We start from the raw sequence: 20159 nt of genomic DNA, 5'->3' as shown, positions 1-20159 counted from the left end.
AATTAAATACTGCATAAATTGTCAGATATATCACATTTACTGGACTATTGTGTACATTGCTAGGCCTTTGGAGGAGAAAAAGTCCATCATAATTATCCAACATTGTTATGAGTAGTTTCAATACTGATTATTGTAAATTGCTAAATGTGTAGACTCTCAGGACAGTTTAGTTTATTATTTCTTACTTTTTTGTATACATAAGGTACCCAGAAACAATAAATAAAACAAAGCATATTTAACTGATGTTAGTGGCACAGCATCAGCACAGTTATACTGCATTGGTTGTATCTACCAAAAAGCAGCTTCTGCCTGCTTCCTTGACTGTAAATCTTGAATGCAGGGCATCCAGTGTGGTTCTGATGTTTCCAATTGGGAGTAGAATTTTGAAAGTGAACACAGCTCCAATACAAAATGGTGAGGCCAGTAATTCAGTGGATACACAAGCCATTCCCTCATGGAGGTTGGACTGAACATGTGCAGAGCGTGGCCTAAGGGAGATGAATTCCTCTTCCTAATTATGTAGCCATAAATGAATATTATTTAAGCAATAATTGACAGAAATTGCATGACCAGCCAAAGAACTTTGGCTTCACACAAAGTGGAAGAGTCTTAATCTAGCCAGTCATTTGCTGACAGGGAATATCTGAAACAGGGACTTATTGACATTCCAAAATCTAAAATATTAACCTAATAATTAGGGCTGTTGGTTATTCATAGTTAACTCACACAATTAAGTAAACATTAATTGTGTTTTTAATTGCACTATTAAACAATTCCATGCTAATTGAAACATACTAAATATTTTGGATGTTTTTAAACATGCTATTTAATAATATAATGAAATATTTAAAGATATTTTACATATTTTCAACTGTATGATTTCAATCACAATACAGAATACAAAGTGGACAATGCTTCTTGTTTACAATGTCACCTGAAAGTGAAAACAGGTGTTCTCATGACAATATTGTAGCTGGCATTGGGACATATTTACATGTCTTCTCTGGGTCTTTGCTCAGTCAAAATTCCAACTAAAAGCAATGGGATTTTTGATAAAAAAAACGAACTATGGGATGAAATCCTAACCCTGCTGAGCCAACTGACGTTTTGTCATTTACGTCAGTGATACCAGCATTACACCTCCCAGAATCCAAACTAAACTGAGGCAAACAAACATTATTTCAGTAATTAAATATTGCATAAAGTGTCAGGTCCATCACATTTACTAGTCTATTGTGTACATTGCTAGGCCTTTGGAGGAGTCAAAAGTTCATATGTCCTTTCATGCTTCAATCACCATTCCAGAAGACATGCGTTCATGCTGATGATGGGTTCTGCCTGATAATGATCCAAAGCAATACAGACCAACATATGTTCATTTTAATCAACTGAGTCAGATGCCACCAGCAAAAATTTGATTTGCTTTTTTGGTGGTTCCACACAGGAGTGTTGCTTCTGAAAGTATGCTCCACACCTCATACATCTCAGATTTTGGAAGGCACTTCAAATTTATAAGCCTTGGCAGAGTCTTTGTCTCCAGCCCCTAGTCAAGGGGAGTCTTGGCTGGCCTACTTCCAGCCTTTGCTGGCTCTCCCCAGCTTGTCTCCCTCCAAGGAGCTCCTGCTTCCTCTACAGTCAGCCCTCCACTAGCCCCTAAGCAAACTGTGATCCTCCTTTTATAGCTGACAGCTGGGCTCCCTAAGCCACCCGGGCTTCTCTGAATATCTGGCAGCTGGGCTCTCATTAGCCTAACAGCTTCCGCTGGCTTCTACAAGCCAATTGTGCTGCCCTAGATAGTTGCCAGTTGGGCTCCCCCTAGCTCAAACAGCTTCAGCTGGCCTCTCTGTTTCCAGCCCCGGCTCCAGGCCTGAGTCCTGGTCTTAAAGGGCCAGTGCAGGGCAGGCACCCTGTCACAGGTACCAACACAAAAGATTCAGGAGAAGAGCAGAGAGCAACATCAGGAATGGTTCATGTTATTCATTGATTTAACCAAGATCTTGGACTGTATCAGTTGTAGTGCCCTATACAGCTTTGACTTCCCACAGAAATTCATTTTCACCATCAGACTACTCCATGACTGCCACCATTCTGTGTAATAGCTCATACTCTGAACTATTCTTCATTTGCACTGGTGTCAAGCAGAGATGACTCATTGCTCCAACATTCTCTTCTCCAAATCACAACCAGCAACAGGGATAGCCTAGTATCAGAGGGGTAGCCGTGTTAGTCTGAATCTGCAAAAGCGGCGAGGATTCCTGTGGCACCTTATAGACTAACCAAAGTGTTGGAGCATAAGCTTTCGTGGGCAAAGACCCACTTCATCAGATGCATGTAGTAGAAATTTCCAGAGGCAGGTATAAATTTGCAGGCCAGAATCAGGCTAGAGATGATGAGGTGGATCCAATCAGGGAGGATGAGGCCCACTTCTAGTAGCTGATCTGGAGGTGTGAATTCCAAGACAAGAGAAGCTGCTTTTGTAGTTAGCTAGCCATTCACAGTCTTCGTTTAATCCTGAGTTGATTGTGTCAAACTTTGAAGAAGAACTGTAGCTCAGCAGTTTCTCTTTGAAGTCTGGTCCTGAAGTTTTTTTGCTGCAGGATGGCTACCTTTAGATCTGCAATTGTGTGTCCAGGGAGATTGAAGTGTTCTCCTACAGGTTTTTGTATGTTGCCATTCCTAATATCTGATTTGTGTCCATTGATTCTTTTACGTAGGGACTGTCCAGTTTGGCTGATGTATATAGCAGAGGGGCATTGTTGGCACATGATGGCATATATTATGTTAGTAGATGTGCAGGAGAATGAACCCGTGACAGTATGGCTGATCTGGTTAGGTCTTATTTAGAAATGTTTTTCCTGTAAAAACAGCTGTTGTACAAGAGGGGGGGTTTGCACAAGAAGGAGCCATGTAGACGGCTCTGCCTCCAACAAAAAGCTGTTGCTCATTAATTATGCAAATGATATTCCACACTTAGCCTCATTTGCAGATTTCTTACGCAAAACCAGCGCAGTGTAGACATAGCCTGGGCGTTGTAATCCCCAGCTTACTTGGACAGAGGAGGCCAACTACAAATCCCAGAAGGGAGTGAGTCAAGTCTAATTTTGAAAGAGGTGCAGGGTTGTAATTTAAACTGGCATGGTTGCATGCTATGAAAAGAGCAGTTATCACTGATCTCTGTCTGGGCCAGGTCTGAAGTGCGTAGGGGTGACCATGCACCCCTCAGCATTGCACCTGAGGAATGAGATATAGCATAAGAAGAGCAGGCAGTGGGGCAAAAGTTCTCTGGGGAGAAGAGGAAGGGTGGTTGGGGGAAGAAATTTGTCTATCTACAGACAATTTTGGTAGCTTGGATACAGACACACACTGTTGTATTTGCACAGGGCTCTAGTCGCAAGAATGTCTGCAGGTTGAGGCTCTAAGTGAAGGGCAAGGGGTTCCTGGGGTCATGGGAAAGTGGCTCAGAGAATTCTACTCAGGGGTTGGAGGGGGTGCAGCATCTTCTACAAAGTTCCTGGGCTGGGACCCAGAGTAATGGGCAGGCCTGGGTCTCACCTCTGGGGAAGTGGATAAAAAAATGGCAGTCACCTCTGAGAGAAGTGCTGGAAAGGGATTGCAGAGACTAGGGGCAATCTGTGGCATGGCCAGGAGTCTGTATCATTGAAGAAGACACCATGGTCTTACAAGGGATGTTATCCAGGAGCAGAAGAGTGATGGGCAGTGCTCCACTTCCTATTTAATTTCTCATACCATTCATGGTATCATAGACCTCTACCATATCCACCCTTAGTTGTTTCTTTTCTAAGATAAACAGCCCCAGTCTTTTTAATCTCTCCTCATATGGAAGTTGTTCCATACCCCTAACCATTTTTGTTGCCTTTCTCTGAACTTTTTCCAGTTTTCATGTCTTTTTTTTTCAGTTGAGGTGACCAGAACTGCATACACTGTTTATGGTACACTCACACCTTGAATATATATATACCAATATTTTCTGTTATATTATCTATCCCTTTCCTACTGGTTGCTAACATTCTGTTTGCTTCTGTGACTGCCAAATTCAAATCCGCACTTCATTTGCAATTTCGCTTGTCTGCATTAGCATTCCTCTCTTGAAGGAGGAATGAAATGTAGACATACCCTTACTGTACACCCTTATTTCCAATGTATTGATGAATACAGTGAACAGCATAGGTTCCAGAACAGATCCTTACAGAACTATATTTTGTTATGCTTGAATTATTTTCATACTCTGCCTCCACACTATGTTGCAAATCATCAGATCACTTAGGTATGTTTGTTAGGGCTAAGACCAACTATATCTCCTAACTTGTAGCATCAGTATAGGGCAATTCTCCACTCCCATGCACCTCAGCACCCCCAAAGAAACTTGAAATTTGGATTTGCCAAAGATATTGCCAGTGCATGTGTGCATGGTGTAGAACTTTCTGGCTTAAGTTCATTGCAGGAGAGTATTGGGCCATATCTATTAATACTTCTAACCCTTCAAGAGCCAGATGCTTCCTGGATGTGCCTTGGCCCTTATTTTGATTCAGGAGGTTTAGATTTGCCCTGTACTCCCTAGAGTTTGCATGAGAGTATAGCTCAAATAAAAGGACTCACTTCCTCAGGTCTGAGATTCATATCCCAGTGATCATGCAACCAAAAACCTATATACTGACTAGGATGACTACATGTCTGTTTTTCCCTTTAATTTTTTGTTGTCACCATTGTTTAAACAGTTTTAGCACATGAGTCATACAAACTGACAATCTCAATTGTGTAAGTCGGGGACTTGGTGTCAGGCAATTATTTTACATGATATTACTGTTATCACTTGTGATTGTGCAATTCTCCCTGTAAGAGAACAACATTTAATGTACAGAGAGGTGCAGGTAAACCTCTGCTTGACAGAATACTACAGCACTTATCAGGAATAATTCATATGCACTCTTATTTGAGAAAAATGCTTTCAGTTCTTCCATTTGTATAAGGGCATTTGCATATATGTTTCTTTAGAATGAGCCACATTGTTTTATTTTTACTCATTGCCTGACTGAAGTGCATAACTAATGTTTGGTGAATTATGCTTTTCAAGCTTAGATGTCCTGGAAAATAGACAGAATGCTAGAATTTACATGATTTTTGCATTAAAATCATTGAGAGTTCAGATAGTTTTGTTAATGAGCTTATAACAGATGGCTCCAAAATATCATCTCCTCCTAAGAACACAATCAGTGGCAAAATTTGCAGTCATAATGCTGTTACTGTACTAGTAATAGCTAAATCAGATGAAGAAAAGGCTACGGATCAGATCCTCAGGTGTTGTAAACTGGCATGGCTTCATTGAAACCAGTGGAATTATGCCTGTTTATACCAGTGAGAATCTGCCCATATACCTTTATCAATAGTCATAAGTGTGGTGGTGTCACAGGAGTGTCGCATGATATTATATCAAATACACTTAGGCTGTGTCTACATTGCATGCTTCTTGCGCAAGAACAGTCGTTCTTGTGCAAAAACTTGCCGGCTGTCTACACTGCACGCATGTTCTTGTGCAAGTAAATTTACAGTACAGCATCGGAAAACATGGCTTCTTCCAGAAGAGTTATTCCTCTCCCCATGAGGAATAAGCCCTCTTGCACAAGAGCTCTTCCATAAGAGGATAGTGTAGACAGGAAACATTAATTTCTAGTGCAAGAAGCCCCCATGGTTAAAATGGCCATCAGAGCTTTCTTGCGGAAGAGAGCATCCACACTGCCATGGATGCTCTTGTGGAAAAGCACATGGCAGTGTGGACACGCTCTTGTGGAAGATTTTTTTTCAGAAGAACTCCGCAAAACAGTTCTTTCGCAAAAAGCCTGCAGTGTAGATGTAGCCTTAGGGTATCTCTAGACTACGGGAAAAGATCAAATTAAGATACGCAACTTCAGCTACACAATTAATTGCGTAGTTGAAATCGAAGTACCTTAACTTGACTTTTGGCGCTATCCACACTGCAGGAAGTTAAAGTGAGAACACTCTCCTTTTGACTTCCCTTACTCTTCATGGAAGCAGGACTGCCGGCATCAACTAGAGTGCCCCTCTCAGTTTAACTAGATACACTAAATTGAACCCTGGAAGATAGATAGCAGCAGCTTCTATCGTTCTCTGTACCATAGACGTTCCGCTGTGACATATCACCAAATCACCTAGAGAAACCTGACAAACTCAGCACAGAGCATTTAGAGGAATATGTAGAAAAGCTCATGTTCATTGTCTGTTATTAATACAGGCAGCCATTGCTTGACGTGTTTGTTTTCATGTTTAACACTTGTTAAGATTTCACCAGACTGTCGCAGAACCAAATGTTTAGCACTCTTTTGACTCAATTAGAAGATTGTTTCTATTACAAGAGTACATTATTAGGCAGCATACTGAAAATGAATATATCATCCAGACATGGTGTTATTTAGAAATGTACAATGCCACAGATGGGGCTGGAATAGGAATGATACTGAGAGCTTAAGCACTAGAATTCTCCAAGCCTCTGTCCTTAGGTCATTCTCAGAGTTTCACTTTTTATATTTAAAATATATTTTATTAATGTATTTATTTTTGCTTTTATGATTTTGCTTATTGCTGAGACTCTGAATGTAGAACTTCATCCCTGGAGTTCATCCATTTTGTTCTTATGCTCCACAATATGCTCTCCAGGATCATGCCAAGGGGACAGACCTCTATTGTTTAGAGCCACTGCAGCCTATATTGCGCCCTGCTAAGACACCTTCACACCACTCTGTAAATAGAAAGAGACCTGAAAGTTTTCAAAAATAGTCCTTAGAGTACTTCCTTAGTTCAGGACTGGATGTAATGGCAGTGTAGGCCTTCACATGCACATAGCCCTCACCTAATGGCTGGAAGAGTAGGGTGGGGTGGGAGAAAATTGGTCCAGATTAGCAGATGGAAGGATTGGAGCACTTTTTCTTCTAGTTATTGTGGGCTGTAGATAGCTTGCTAGAAGCTATAGAGAAACTACTTTATATTAGAACAACTCATAAACCAGCCAAAAATCTGGGAATAGCCTCCTTTGTCTCCTGCTTGCTTTGGCTGTGTCGTCTATGCTGCACTTCTCCAGAAGCACAGCACAGAATATTCTCAGCACATCTAGGGCCACTGTATGTACCACAGAAAAGAAGCTTCTTAGCAGTGAACAGCCCACTATTATCCATTCAGTGTCTGGCTTAATTCTTCCAACATTGATTTGGAGGCACCTATTACTGGGCCAAATCTTGAAGTCTGGTCTCCTGTCATCTTTTTACTCCAGCTTTGGACAGCAGATTCCCATAGAATGAAGACTATATTTGGCTAAACCATTTGATTTCCAACATAGACCACATTATTTTTTCCTACTGTTATCACTCTGTAGACCTCTTAGAATCAAACTCCCTTCTTTGCCTCTCTTTCTTACCTTTTCAACACATTTAAAAATTCACTTTTTCTTTGAAGATTTCCAGCTTAATGACCATATGTTCTAGACAGAGTGTTTCTCTTTATTGTAATCTGTTCTGTCGACTACTCATCATTCAGTCTTTGTTCTGTCTGGAAGCATTCCTTATTGTATCTGCTTGTGCCCTGGAAAAATACATTGAAAAAGTGCTAAGTGATATGTAGGAAACACAAGTAGGAGATAGTTTTGGCTTTAGGTCTCATCATCTACAATGAGCAGATCCAGCAGTGTGGACATACTTCCCAACTTTCACAAATGTGCAACATAATGTGTGAAAAAAATGCAAAATAAGGAAATAATTCCTTCAGTGTGAATAACATTTTTTTACAACCCCACTGGCATGTTTCTTTATTTCTGACACAAATAATTTCAAACGTTAAAGTGAGGGAACACCAAATCTGTGTGAGATTTAAGCAACTTTGGAAATAAAATGAGTGACATCCCATTCAAACAGAATCCAGGTTTTTGGCTTAATACTCAATCAGGGTAGAGGGCCACTTCAAGTTATTAAAGAAAGTAGTAGTTGTGCTTCAGAATTTCCTTGTAGGTCTCTGTCCCATCACCAAGTAGGCCTAACCCTGCTTTGGCTGTAAAACAGGGGTCTTGAACTCAATTTACATTAAACCCCCTTGGGGGCCCCACTACCACCACTTGTAGTAAAGCAGGGCTAAAGTAGCTTCCTGTGCTATCTCCATGCTGCTGCTAGCATATCCCTGTAGCCCAGAGGAGATTGTGCAGAGCGAGCTATCCCATCCATAGGTATAAGCTGTGAAACTAAGAAGTCATTTTATGAAACTGAATAGGTACCAATGATACCTGCTTCTGATTTGATCACAAGCCTCCTGATAATTGAGGCTTTTTTATTTCTGGAAAGCCCCAGCCATGTTATTAGAATTAAGACAGATCTGGGAACTTCACTACCTGATGCCTTATGTACCTCTCTCAACTATGATCAGTCAGACTTAGTAGTTTATGCTTGTTTGTTGGTGCATGATATTAAAAGAGAATCCCAGACTTCTTTTCTCTTCTTTTTTAAGGAAGAATTAAAAAAAAAACCCTCTAGTAGAGAAAAATTAAAAAACATGGGAGCTATGTGTATGGATGAGTGTCCACACAGTGACTGGCCCCCATTTCCCCCCTCCAGGCCAACAACTGTGCAGACCTGATTAAATAACTTTTTCAAATATTTGGCAGGCTAGATTGGGGATGTGCTCATTTTGTAATGTCCCACAGGCCAGCAGGTTGATACTCTTACAGTAAATTGTGATGAGAACACATAAATAAAGAGGCTGAATGTCACAATGTTTTCTGTATCTGAAAACTGGCATGTTACGATTGGGTAGCTAACAGAATGCCAAACTCATGCTGATTAATTGTTAATCTAATAGCAGTTCATTTTCTTAATATATCTTGAACTTCTTGATGGGGTCTATAGTTCACAGATTTTGGAAGTGAATGAGAAAATGAATAAACTATATTCTTGTCTTCCTCTGATACAGTTAAGTTATTCATAGAATGTTCCATTTTAATACAATTTATGCCTTTACCAGCATTTTACTATTTCACTGTAGAAGGGGAAAATGAACCCTTTATCATTCATATTGAAACAATTTAAACTTTAATCCACTTAGAGTAAGTAACTGTTGTTTGATCTTAAAGGATGGCACTCGTAAACTATAGCATGGCAAGAAATAAAACATGCTTTATGGTGTAAATGTTACAACATATCTCCTAAAGGGGCAAACATTACATAGATACAATATAGTGGATCTTAGTGGCATTCGTACTTATCAAGATATTTTAATCCTAGATTAACATCTCCAAGTGTGATTGATGTACCTTCTCCCTTTGTTCAAGTATTCATCTAATTTGAATCAACATTATATGAAAAACTAATACCAGGACATATGTACATGCTAGCAGTGGTGAAGGGATTAAAATTATACCTACGGAAAGAGAAACCATGCAGGACTCAGCAAGTTATGAGAAACTTCTGTGTGTGGTTTTGTAATAACTTGTAGTACAAACCGTTCTACCTTCAATTCACAGGCTTAAACTCAGATTTCGGAAACCTATAGTGCTCTGGGTATTTTTTTGGCTTATTAGCATTAGTTTCAAAGCATAATTTTTTATTATTACATATTGAAAAAAAAATCTTTCCCCTAAAATACTTGCCACTAGTGCTGCAAGGGTAGTAAATCTGTCCTAACAGGGCAGTTGGAGATTCAATCTGGCTTCAGTCTGGGAGAGCTTTTTACCATGGAATTATTATGTAGACAATGAGAGCAGATAAAAACCAAAACCAAACAAACAGCTACCATGGCAACACCTGTAAATATATGCAATTTTTAAGACTGAGCAAATCCTTATTGTAGCTCATTGATATTCCGTTTGAGAGAAATACGTGTTTACAAAAAACAGCAAAAGGTTTTTATATGTAGAAAGGACTTGATAATAAATATTTTGTAGAGATGATTAGAAGTCTCAGTATCCATACTAAATGAAATTATGATATTTCAAAAATTTATTTGAGGCCAAAATATAATTTTTTTTTCACTAAATGGATAAATCAGAGAAAATTGATTTGGAACTATCAAATTGTTTCATTTCAATATTTTTTTTATCAGATCAAACATAGAATCATAGAATCATAGAGCTGGAAGAGACCTCAGAAGGTCATCAAGTCCAGCCCCCTGCTCTAGGCAGGACCAATCCCAACTAAATCAACCCGACCAGGGCTTTGTCAAGCCAAGACAAACACCTCTAGGGATGGAGACTCCACTACTTCCCTAGGTAACCCATTCCAGTGCTTCACTACCCTCCTAGTGAAATAGTTTTTCCTAATATCCAACTTGGACCTCTCCCGCCACAACTTGAGACCATTGCTCCTTGTTCTGCCATCTGTCACTACTGAGAACAGCCTTTCTCCATCCTCTTTGGAACCTCCCTTCAGGAAGTTGAAGGCTGCTATCAAATCCCCCCTCACTCTTTGCTTCTGCAGACTAAACAGACCCAACTCCCTCAGCCTGTCTTTGTAGGTCATATGCTCCAGCCCCCTAACCATTTTGATTGCCCTCTGCTGGACCCTCTCCAATGTGTCCACATCCTTTTTGTAGTGGGGGGGCCCAGAACTGGACACAATACTCCAGATGTGGCCTCACCAGAGCCGAATAAAGGGGAATAATGACATCTCTGGATCTGCTGGCAATGCTCCTCTTAATGCAACCTAATATGCCATTAGCCTTCTTGGCTACAAGGGCACACTGTTGACTCATATCCATCTTCTCATCCACTGTAATCTCCAGGTCCTTTTCTGCAGAACTACTACTTAGCTGGTTGGTCCCAGCCTGTAACAATGCTTGGGATTCTTCCGTCCCAAGTGCAGAACTCTGCACTTGTCCTTGTTGAACCTCATCAGATTTCTTGTGGCCCAGTCCTCCAATGTGTCTAAGTCACTCTGGACCCTATCCCTGCCCTCAAATGTATCTACCTCTCTCCCTAGCTTAGTGTCATCTGCAAACTTGCTGAGGGTGCAATCCATCCCCTCATCCAGGTCATTAATAATGATATTGAACAAAACTGGTCCTAGAACCGAACCTTGAGGCACTCCGCTAGAAACTGACTGCCATCCTGCCATCGAGCCATTGATCACTACCCGCTGGGCCGGCCTTCTAGCCATTTTTCTATCCATCTTACTGTCCATTTATCCAATCCACATTCCCTTAACTTGCTGGCAAGTATATTGTGGGAGACCGTATCAAAAGCCTGGCTAAAGTCAAGGTATATCACATCCACTGACTTTCCCATGTCAATAGAACTGGTGGGGAAGGGATAGCTCAGTGGTTTGAGCATTAACCTGCTAAACCAGGGGTTATGAGTTCAATCCTTGTGGAGGTCATTTGGGGCAAAAATTTGTCAGGGATGGTATTTTGTCCTGCTATGAAGGTAGGGGACTGGACTCAATGACATTTCAAGGTCCCTTCCAGTTCTAGGAGATAGGCAATCTTCATTATATTTTTTTTTAACCTCATCATAGAAGCTAATCAGATTGGTCAGGCACAACTTTTCCTTTGTGAATCATGCTGACTATTCCTAATCACTTTCCTCTCTTCCAAGTGCCTCAAAATGGATTCCTTAAGGATCCCTTCCATGATTTTTCCTGGAACCGAGGTAAGACTGACCGGCCTATAGTTCCCTGGATCATCCTTCTTCCCTTTTTTGAAGATGGGCACTACATTTGCCTTTTTCCAATCATCTAGGATCTCTCCCGATCTCCACAACTTTTCAAAGATAATGGCCAAAGGCTCCTCAATGACATTTGCCAACTCCCTCAGTACCCTCGGATGCATTAAGTCTGGACCCATAGATTTGTGTACATTTAGCTTTTCTAAATAGTTCCTAACCTGTTCTTTACTCACCCAGGGCTGTCTGTCTTCATCCCATCTTGCGTCACTTAGCGCATTAGTCCAGGAGCCCACCTTGTCTGTGAATACAGAGGCAAAGAAAGCATTGAGTATTTCAGCTTTCCCCACATCATCTGTCACTAGGTTACCTCCTTCATCTAGTAGGGGCCGCACACACTCTCTGATCACATTTCTACGTCAATGTGTTGAACCTCTTGTGTCCCAATCGTGAGACTCCCATGATAAACCAGAGTAGTTCAACCACCATAGTGGTTCAGCAAGAAAGGAGACTGTGCTGCTACATCATGGGAGATATACTCCATTAGGGAACCTGGCATACAGTGGACAATAGGGTCACCAGAAACCTGAACTACAGCTCCCATGAGACAGCATGGCAGCTCTGGTTAACAAAGATTAATGCTTACTTGACCCAAACCAGATTATTTATTTTCAGTTCTCTCTATGGGGTGGAAGAAAATTTGTAATTTTCCTGCAGAGGATTTTGCTTTATATGGAAATTACACTGGGGTTTTTCTATCAAAAAGTTTTTTTTCCTATCAGCTCTGCTCCCTAATGATTTCTCTGGAAAAACCACAGCCATGAGATATCATGAACTCCACACTCTAAAATATGTAGCCTTGCATAACTGTAACATTTCTATACCAAGTGGAGCCATTTGGGCCTATGAAAACATCTTTAGACACAAATACTCACTAAAATTTAACTAATGAGGCTATTCTGAACATTATAGATAAGACTGTTTTTGAGATACTCTGGAACAAAAAATAGCAAGGATTTTTTTTCCAATTTAAAAATCACTATTTACAGATTGGACCTCTCTGGTCCAGCACCCTTGGGACCTCACCTATCCCAAAGGAGGGAATTTGCTGGAACATGGGAGGTTCCCTGCCACCAGCCTCCCAGGACACTGCCCTTTCTTCTCTGGCTGGCTCCACTCCAGCCCCACTGTTTAGGGCCAGGGCTTCTGTACAATGTCTCCAGCTGACTCTCTTGGGACGGAACTTCCCAGATTCTGTTGCCCCACTTCTGCCCCTCCCTGGGTATGGGGCTCTGCAGCTGCCCCACTGCTACCCCACCCTGATGGGGCTTCCAGGAGATAGGGCTCCCCAGCTGCCCCACTGCTGCCCTGCATGAAAAGCCTGGGTGAGGGGTCTGTAATGAGCTCATATTTAAAACGGTCATTATTAAATTATAGACTGGATACTTTGGCTCCAAAATAATTAACTGGTGAAATATGAATTAGTACAAGTTCCTATTGCTTGATATAATCAGACCCTTATCAAGCAGTAGGGTGTGTATCCTATTATTCTCGTGACAAGCTGTCTTAAAGAACCAGAATGTCCAGGGCTAGCCAGTCCTATTAAGTTAGCCCTCTTCAATAATTAATGGCCTCCAACTTAATGAGGCTGATCTAATTGGGGTCAGGCAACAGGATTAAACACCTGAGTTTCATAAAAGGAATGAAATAATGTCAGTTTGGAAGTAGAATGTTGGCTTTGGAGGTCTCTAGTGAAGGTTACTTAGTGCCTTATCTCAGGAACACTGAAAGGTAGACCAAAGGACTGAAGACTGTGTGGAAACTCCAGAGAAGGTGCCTGAGAGTTAGAGTTGTGTCTTAGAGTTAGGAAGGACTTAAATGTAACCCAAAAGGGGCTGGAAACTGAGGGTGGAGAGTGGGTTGAAAAGGACCACAAATGGATCAGAAGGAAATATTTGTGAGGAACTTTTGTTACCTCAAAAATGGGATCAAAGTTTGCATGATATAGCAGGTTGGCTAGGCCATCTGAATCCCTGGGAGAAAGAAAATCCTGGAGATGAGAGTATATTAAGATGGGGGATTACTTGCAGCTGCTGCATTATTTATGACCAAAAGGGGTACTACATGGTAGGTTGATTCTGTGAAAATCCTGCAACTAAAATCCTGTGAAATGTTAGCAACTATCATCTGCTAGATGAGGTCACAAACTATCCTTCAGAGTGGATATTTCTCTTCATATATAAAATAGACACTTAGTAGATTGTTAGCATCCTCTCTGTAGGCATGGAGATTAAATGTTATTAACATTGACACTAAACAGCATTTCTATATGTACAGAAAGAGGAAAAACACCAGTATTGCTTAGAAGTGTGCATCATGACTATTGTTTATCTCTGACTACATAAATGTGTTCTGACAACAGATTTAATATGATAAACAGGTTAAAAACTAAATTCCCTTTGTGTATTAACTTGCTAATTAAGAGTCCTCTAACTCTTTTTAATTCTCTAGATTTAGATGGTTATTTACTTGCATCTCAAAAATAACATTTCGAGTACTAGAATTGTGATTAGCTGGCAACAAAGATGAAAGTTGTTTAAAAAGCTGCAAGATTGAAGCAAATTATTGTAGATACTAAAAGCTTTGTGGCAGATATTTTTTCTAAACACAAAAGCAATTATTTTCTTCTTACTACCTAAACAAAATAGTGTTATTGCAGTATTCTATATTTTTGAAGTTACATCATCAGAATAATAAGAGTAGATATGAATGTTGGATTTTTGTTCAAACTTCTGGATATTCAATCCACATTGCAACACCTAACAAATTCCATCATTCTTGCTTTTTAATGGGTATGGAGTAGGTGGGTGTGAAAGGGAGTATTTGTTCCTTTGATGTGAAGTAGTGGGTGTAGGGTGATGTGAGAGAGAACCTGGAGCTGTTACATTGCAAACTCAATCAATTGACTAAACTAACATTACTGGTCTCTTACCTTAGGCAGCTGGAGGCTGGGAGACTTGTGAAAACAATGATTAAGATTAAAGTCATTTGAAAAAAGGGTGAGGTCAAACCACCATAGAGTTCTACTCAGAGCTGTTTGTTTTCTAACCTCTGGGTTGGTTTGTGACGTGACTCCTGTGTGAACCTCAGCAGTTTCACTTTGCAGGGTTAAAATGAGTAGGCTGTTCAGTGCCTATCCATATAAGCTTGCTTATTTTTTCCCAGAATTTCACTCCAGTTCAAATGAAAGAAGTCTCTCACAAAGAAACTCAGTTAACACTACATCAACACAAATTTTGCCTCTTTCTTCAAAACAATAAATCAGATTAGACTCATGGTTGCGCTAAATGTTTGAGAGTCTTAGGAAATATTTCAGTAATCACTTTCTTCTGAGACTTTTTCTGTACTACAAAGTTTTGTCAGTAAAAGCTGCTGTTTGCCAACAAAACTGCAAAGGTGTGCATGCTACAACATTTCTTTTGGCAGCAAAATTCTGCTGTTCGGCTGCCAAAATAAAATCACCTCAATGAATGGCATGAAGCTTTTTGTAGCAAAGTTAAAAAGACATTGTCAGTGTAGACACTTGTCAACAGAACTGGCTTTCACATTATCCCATACTGGCTATAGTGAGAGCTCTGCTAACTGTTCTGATATTTGCTGCCCTGGTTGCATCTGCCCCTCCCCTTTCAAAGATCCTGATATGCTGTTCATTTTAGGGTACAAAGAGCAAATGCCTTGCACAAGGAACACAGTGAATGTAGTGTGGGGAACCGCTCTGCTGATTTGACATTCCTGAGCACAGAGAGCTCACAGAGCTTCTCAGGATGCTGCATGCAGCTGTGGGTGAACTCTGAGGGAATCACAGAACCATAGGCAGAGCTTCAGAAGAGACTGCTGTGCAGAGAAGAGCTACCTGGGGCTGACTGGGATTGTGTGAGTCTTCCCCCACCTAAGGATAGTTCTCTAGCCTGCTTTCAACACTCCCCCCAACACTCCCAGTCTCCTCTCCCTTCCTCTATGACAAAGCCAGGAAACTTAAACATACTTTTGGGCTTCATAAAAGTTTTTTTCCCCATAAGTTCAGAAGTGTAATCAGTCAAATAAGGTATAGATGAGGCCATAATAGAGAAATTTCATTGAAATAGTGAATCAGAAACCTAGTTTTGATTGGCCTTGTGGAGTGTCTTCAGCCACATTTCCAATTCTGTGAAAGTTTTTTCCTACACATGCCCTGAAACAAGAGTGCTGGATTAGGGATCTCCATCTGTTTAGTCTTATGATACAGAAATAAATAGTTCAACTCAGCACTCTTCATATGAAGTTTACATATCTACATAGATAAGAACTTTTACACAAATAGTAGGACAAATGCAAAGCCTTCTACTAGGAAGGAACAATCAGTTGCACACACAAATGGAATATGATAGCCTAGGAAGGAGCACTGTAGAAAGGAATGTGGGAGTCCTTGTGGACCAGAAGCTAAATGTGAGTCAAGTAGCAAACCTCAGTCTGGGATGTATTAACAGGAGTCATAAGCAAGACATGAAAAATAATTCTGCTCTACTCTAAACTGAATAGGTCTCAACTGGAGTGTTGTGTACAATTCTAGATTCCACATTTCAGGAAAAATGTGGACAAATTGAGAAGTCCAGAGAAGAGCAACACAAATAAGGTCTAGAAAAATGACCTATGAGGGAAGATTGGGGAAAAAAAAAAAAAAAAAAAAAAGCTTGTTTTTTAGTCTGGAAAAGAGACGGAGAAGACAAACCCATTTTTAAGTGCCTAAAAAGGTGATTACAAAAAGGTGGGAGAAAAAAATGTTCTCCTTCACCTGTGAGGATATGACAAGAAGCAATGAGTTTTAATTGCAGCAAGGGAGGTTTAGGTTTAGGAAAAACTTCCTATCAGGGTCGTTAAGCACTGGAATAAATTGCCTAGGGAAGTTGTGAAATCTTCATCAAAATTGATTTTTTTAAAGAGCTAGTTAGACAAACACCTGTCAGGGATGGTCTAGATAATGCTTAGTCCAGCCATGAGTGTAGAAGACTGGACTAGATGACCACTTGAAGTTTCTTCCCATCCTATGATTTTATAATTATACAATGGAAGGGACCTACACTTTCATGGCTCAGGGTATAAAACAGTCAATTTAGATTAGGAAGGAACTTCCTCTATTTATCATTTATTTTATAACTGTCAATTGAATTTAGAAACTGATTACAATTTTGAAATAGGAAAATAAACAGATTTTTGAATAGTTGGCCAAAAATATTGGAGAGAAGGGGGAGCTTTTGTTAAACCAAACCCACAACAATTATTAATTAACTATGGAGCTACTCATACTTTTACAGATATTTTTTAAGATGGGAAATAACAAAGTTCATAATTCTCTTCCCCCCTTTTTTCCCACCAGCTCTAAATCCTAAATTTTTGTTTTCCTCAGTTAGAGTCATTTAAATGCACTGAAGTGATTTCACTGATAAATGTAAGGGTTATGAGGCTAAACTCACAGGCTGTGTCTAGACCGGCAAGTTTTTCCGCAAAAGCAGCTGTTTTTGTGGAAAAACTTGCCAGCTGTCTACACTGGCCCCTTGAATTTCCGCAAGAACACTGACTTCCTGCTGTCTGAAATCAGTGCTTCTTGTGGAAATACTATGCTGCTCCCATTTGGTAAAAAGTCCTTTTGCGCAAAGCTTTTGTGCAAAAGGGCCAGTGTAGACAGCTCAGATTTGTTTTGCGCAAAAGCACGTCTAGATTGGCACGGACGCTTTTCTGCAAAAAGTGCTTTTGCGGAAAAGCGTCCATGCCAATCTAGATGCTCTTTTCCTCTAATGCTTTTAACGAAAAACTTTTCCGTTAAAAACATTTGCGGAAAATCATGCCAGTCTAGACGTAGCCACGCTGAGAGCCCAGAAGACACTAGCTTAAATTCACTTAGCCTTCAATGGACAAAATTTTAAAATGAGCCTTCTCATATGCGTCACTGATATAGGAGTGGATCTTCCTAAATTTTATTAATATACACATGGTATATAAAACATAGCTGTTATATAGGGCAAAGAGCACAAACTGTTGTGGTTGTAAGGGATACGGAAGGAGTTCTAGGATCTCCAGTGCCAGTTGCCATAACATTTAGTGCCCGTGAATTTAGGACAATTGCTTAGAGATTGTACTCTATTTAAAAGGTTAAGTTTAAGTATAGGAGTAACACAGACATTACAAAATAAGATAGCAATAGATTTGTGTAGGAGTGCTGGGGTCTGGTAACAAGTTTTCACTGACACTTTTAGGCATCCCGTGTTCTACAAAAGATCTTATTTCTGTACCTTTCTTACTTTTCCTGCTGGGGTTGTTGTGTTTGGTGCTAGCCCACTAGGGGTACATCGACACTGCAGAGGAAAATCAAAACTGCTGTTGTCTATCTTCCAGGGTTCGAATTAGACGATCGATGCTGGTAACCTTGCTTTCAGAAGGAGTAGGGGAAGTTGAAAGGAGAATGTTTTTCCTTCAACTTTTTTCACTGTAGACAGCACCAAAAGCTGAATTAAGCGATTTCAACTTCAGCTATATAATTAATGAAGCTGAAGTTGAGTATCTTAATTCGACTTTGTTCTGTAATATAGATGTACCCTAGGGGACCTAAGCAGAAATATCCCTCCCCTCCCCCCATGTGTGTGTGTGCATGTGGATGTATGCACACACACCATGTTGTAAACAACAAATTAAATGGGTGTCCTCATGAATTTCCTGGAGCCATAAGCTTACACGTTATGCTGGCTGTGGGGACAATGTAATTTGTACCCTATTCCATACATATTCTGGAGTTTCATCTGGTTTGCATTAAAAGGGTGTACTATGCATGTAGGCTGTAAAGAGCTCTGAAACCTTTACTGCCTAAATATAAAAGGGTTCAAAATACTGATAATATGAGGCTACAGAAAATAAGTTCTATTTTATTTTATTAGGCTAAGCTTGTACTACAAGAGCAGAAATGCTCAGACCCCATAGCTTATTAAGTTATTAAATCAAGCTTTTCAGACTCGTTAAACTTCACTTGAGAAATTTGGAGTTTCAACACTGCTTCATGCAGACCTTCACTCTCTCTGCTCTGCATTACTGAGTGCTTACACTATCTGAGGTCACAGAGAGGCTGTGCCTTCACCCAACAGAACTTGAGTTAGAAGCATGTCAAATTATCAGTGTTTCCTATCTCCTAGCCCCAATGTAAGTCATTCAATACTTGGTGGCTGTTATTAAAATACCTTTCAAAAATGTTAGTATGAAGGACACACCTGCCATTGCTTCAGTCATCATAGGAATGTTCTGAAACCTTGTCACTGTTTCAGTCAGAAGATACATTAGAGGCTTAAGCATTGTCACAACCACTAAAAATAGTCATATTAACCAGTAAACTCTCCAGAAGAAGGAGATTTAAAGAGATGTTGGTTTCAAATCCGAGAGAGGAAACAGGCAGTGGGAAAAAAGCCTTCCCTTACTCTGACTGCACCACTCTGTAAGAAACTAGTACATCATGTAAGTGCAAGACATTGCACAATCTTTAAACAGAACTATCAAGCAAACCAGATGATAAATTGTGCTGTAGCACTCCTGAGGAATCTAGACATGAAGTACTGAGGACTAAAATTGTAGGTGGTTATTGGAGTAATGTGGATTGGGCCGCCTGATGTGCTAACAAAAAGGAAGAGATGGATTCTGCCTCAAAGAAGTACTATCTAAAGGTGTCATTGTGGAGTTATAAGTACAGGCAGCACACAGCTGGGACTGTGCAGCTATACTGAAAGTCATAGTTTGGTCCTTGTTTTGCCCTCACTCCAACCTTTCACAGATTTCTTGCCCCTTCACTCACATGGCTGCACTGGCTGTCATTTAGGGAAGAAGTGGGGTCAGGACTCAACCTATCTGCTGTATTGAAATCATTGAATTTTAGTAATCCAGATGCTCTGATAGACCTTACAGTGCTCCTACAGTAGAGACCATGGTGCACTTGAGTATTGTTTATATTAGCAAAACAAATTATTTGCACAGCATAGCTTGCCTGTATTAGACAGGGAACAGTTAAAGCATCTGAGTGAAACATTACTATTCCTCTAAACTGAATTTTTTTTTAAAATGCAGGCCTTCATGCTGCGTTTGCTAAGAATAGGCTATGTTTCAGAGAAGCTGATCTCTCCATTGACTTTTAAAATAAAAATCACTGTGTATCTAAACTATCTGCCTATCTGTTGTTTGTTTTATGGTGCCGCTTAATTTTTGTCGTTCTATAAATTATAAATGTAAAGAGAACTCCTTTGCTTTTGCTGCAGGCAGTGTATTGATATTGCAAGCTTGATGTCTAAACCCTGATAAGAATTGTAGGGGAGGTGTATTATGACTAGTCTTTCTCTTCCCAAAGAAGGTTTTTTTTTTGAAGGCTAAGCAAGAAACACAATATTTCTGTTTCAACATGTGAGTCTTGGAACTGTTTTTCAAAGAA

At 40.2% G+C, this 20159-nt stretch overlaps 1 long non-coding RNA gene across 1 annotated transcript; it reads right to left on the bottom strand.

The window, feature by feature from the left end:
* Nucleotides 1-6506: 6506 nt before the first annotated feature.
* Nucleotides 6507-12995, bottom strand: LOC142829443 (uncharacterized). Its single transcript, XR_012903856.1, has 4 exons — nucleotides 12752-12995; nucleotides 11902-11966; nucleotides 7445-7608; nucleotides 6507-6772 (listed from the first exon to the last, which is right to left on the bottom strand). It is a non-coding gene; the product is annotated as an uncharacterized LOC142829443 (long non-coding RNA).
* Between the last annotated feature and the right edge of the window lie 7164 nt (nucleotides 12996-20159).

This window comes from Pelodiscus sinensis, chromosome 5 (genome assembly GCF_049634645.1).
Source record: "Pelodiscus sinensis isolate JC-2024 chromosome 5, ASM4963464v1, whole genome shotgun sequence".
In the NCBI taxonomy this organism is placed as follows: Eukaryota; Metazoa; Chordata; order Testudines; family Trionychidae; genus Pelodiscus; species Pelodiscus sinensis.
This window is presented reverse-complemented; position numbering and strand designations above follow the sequence as displayed.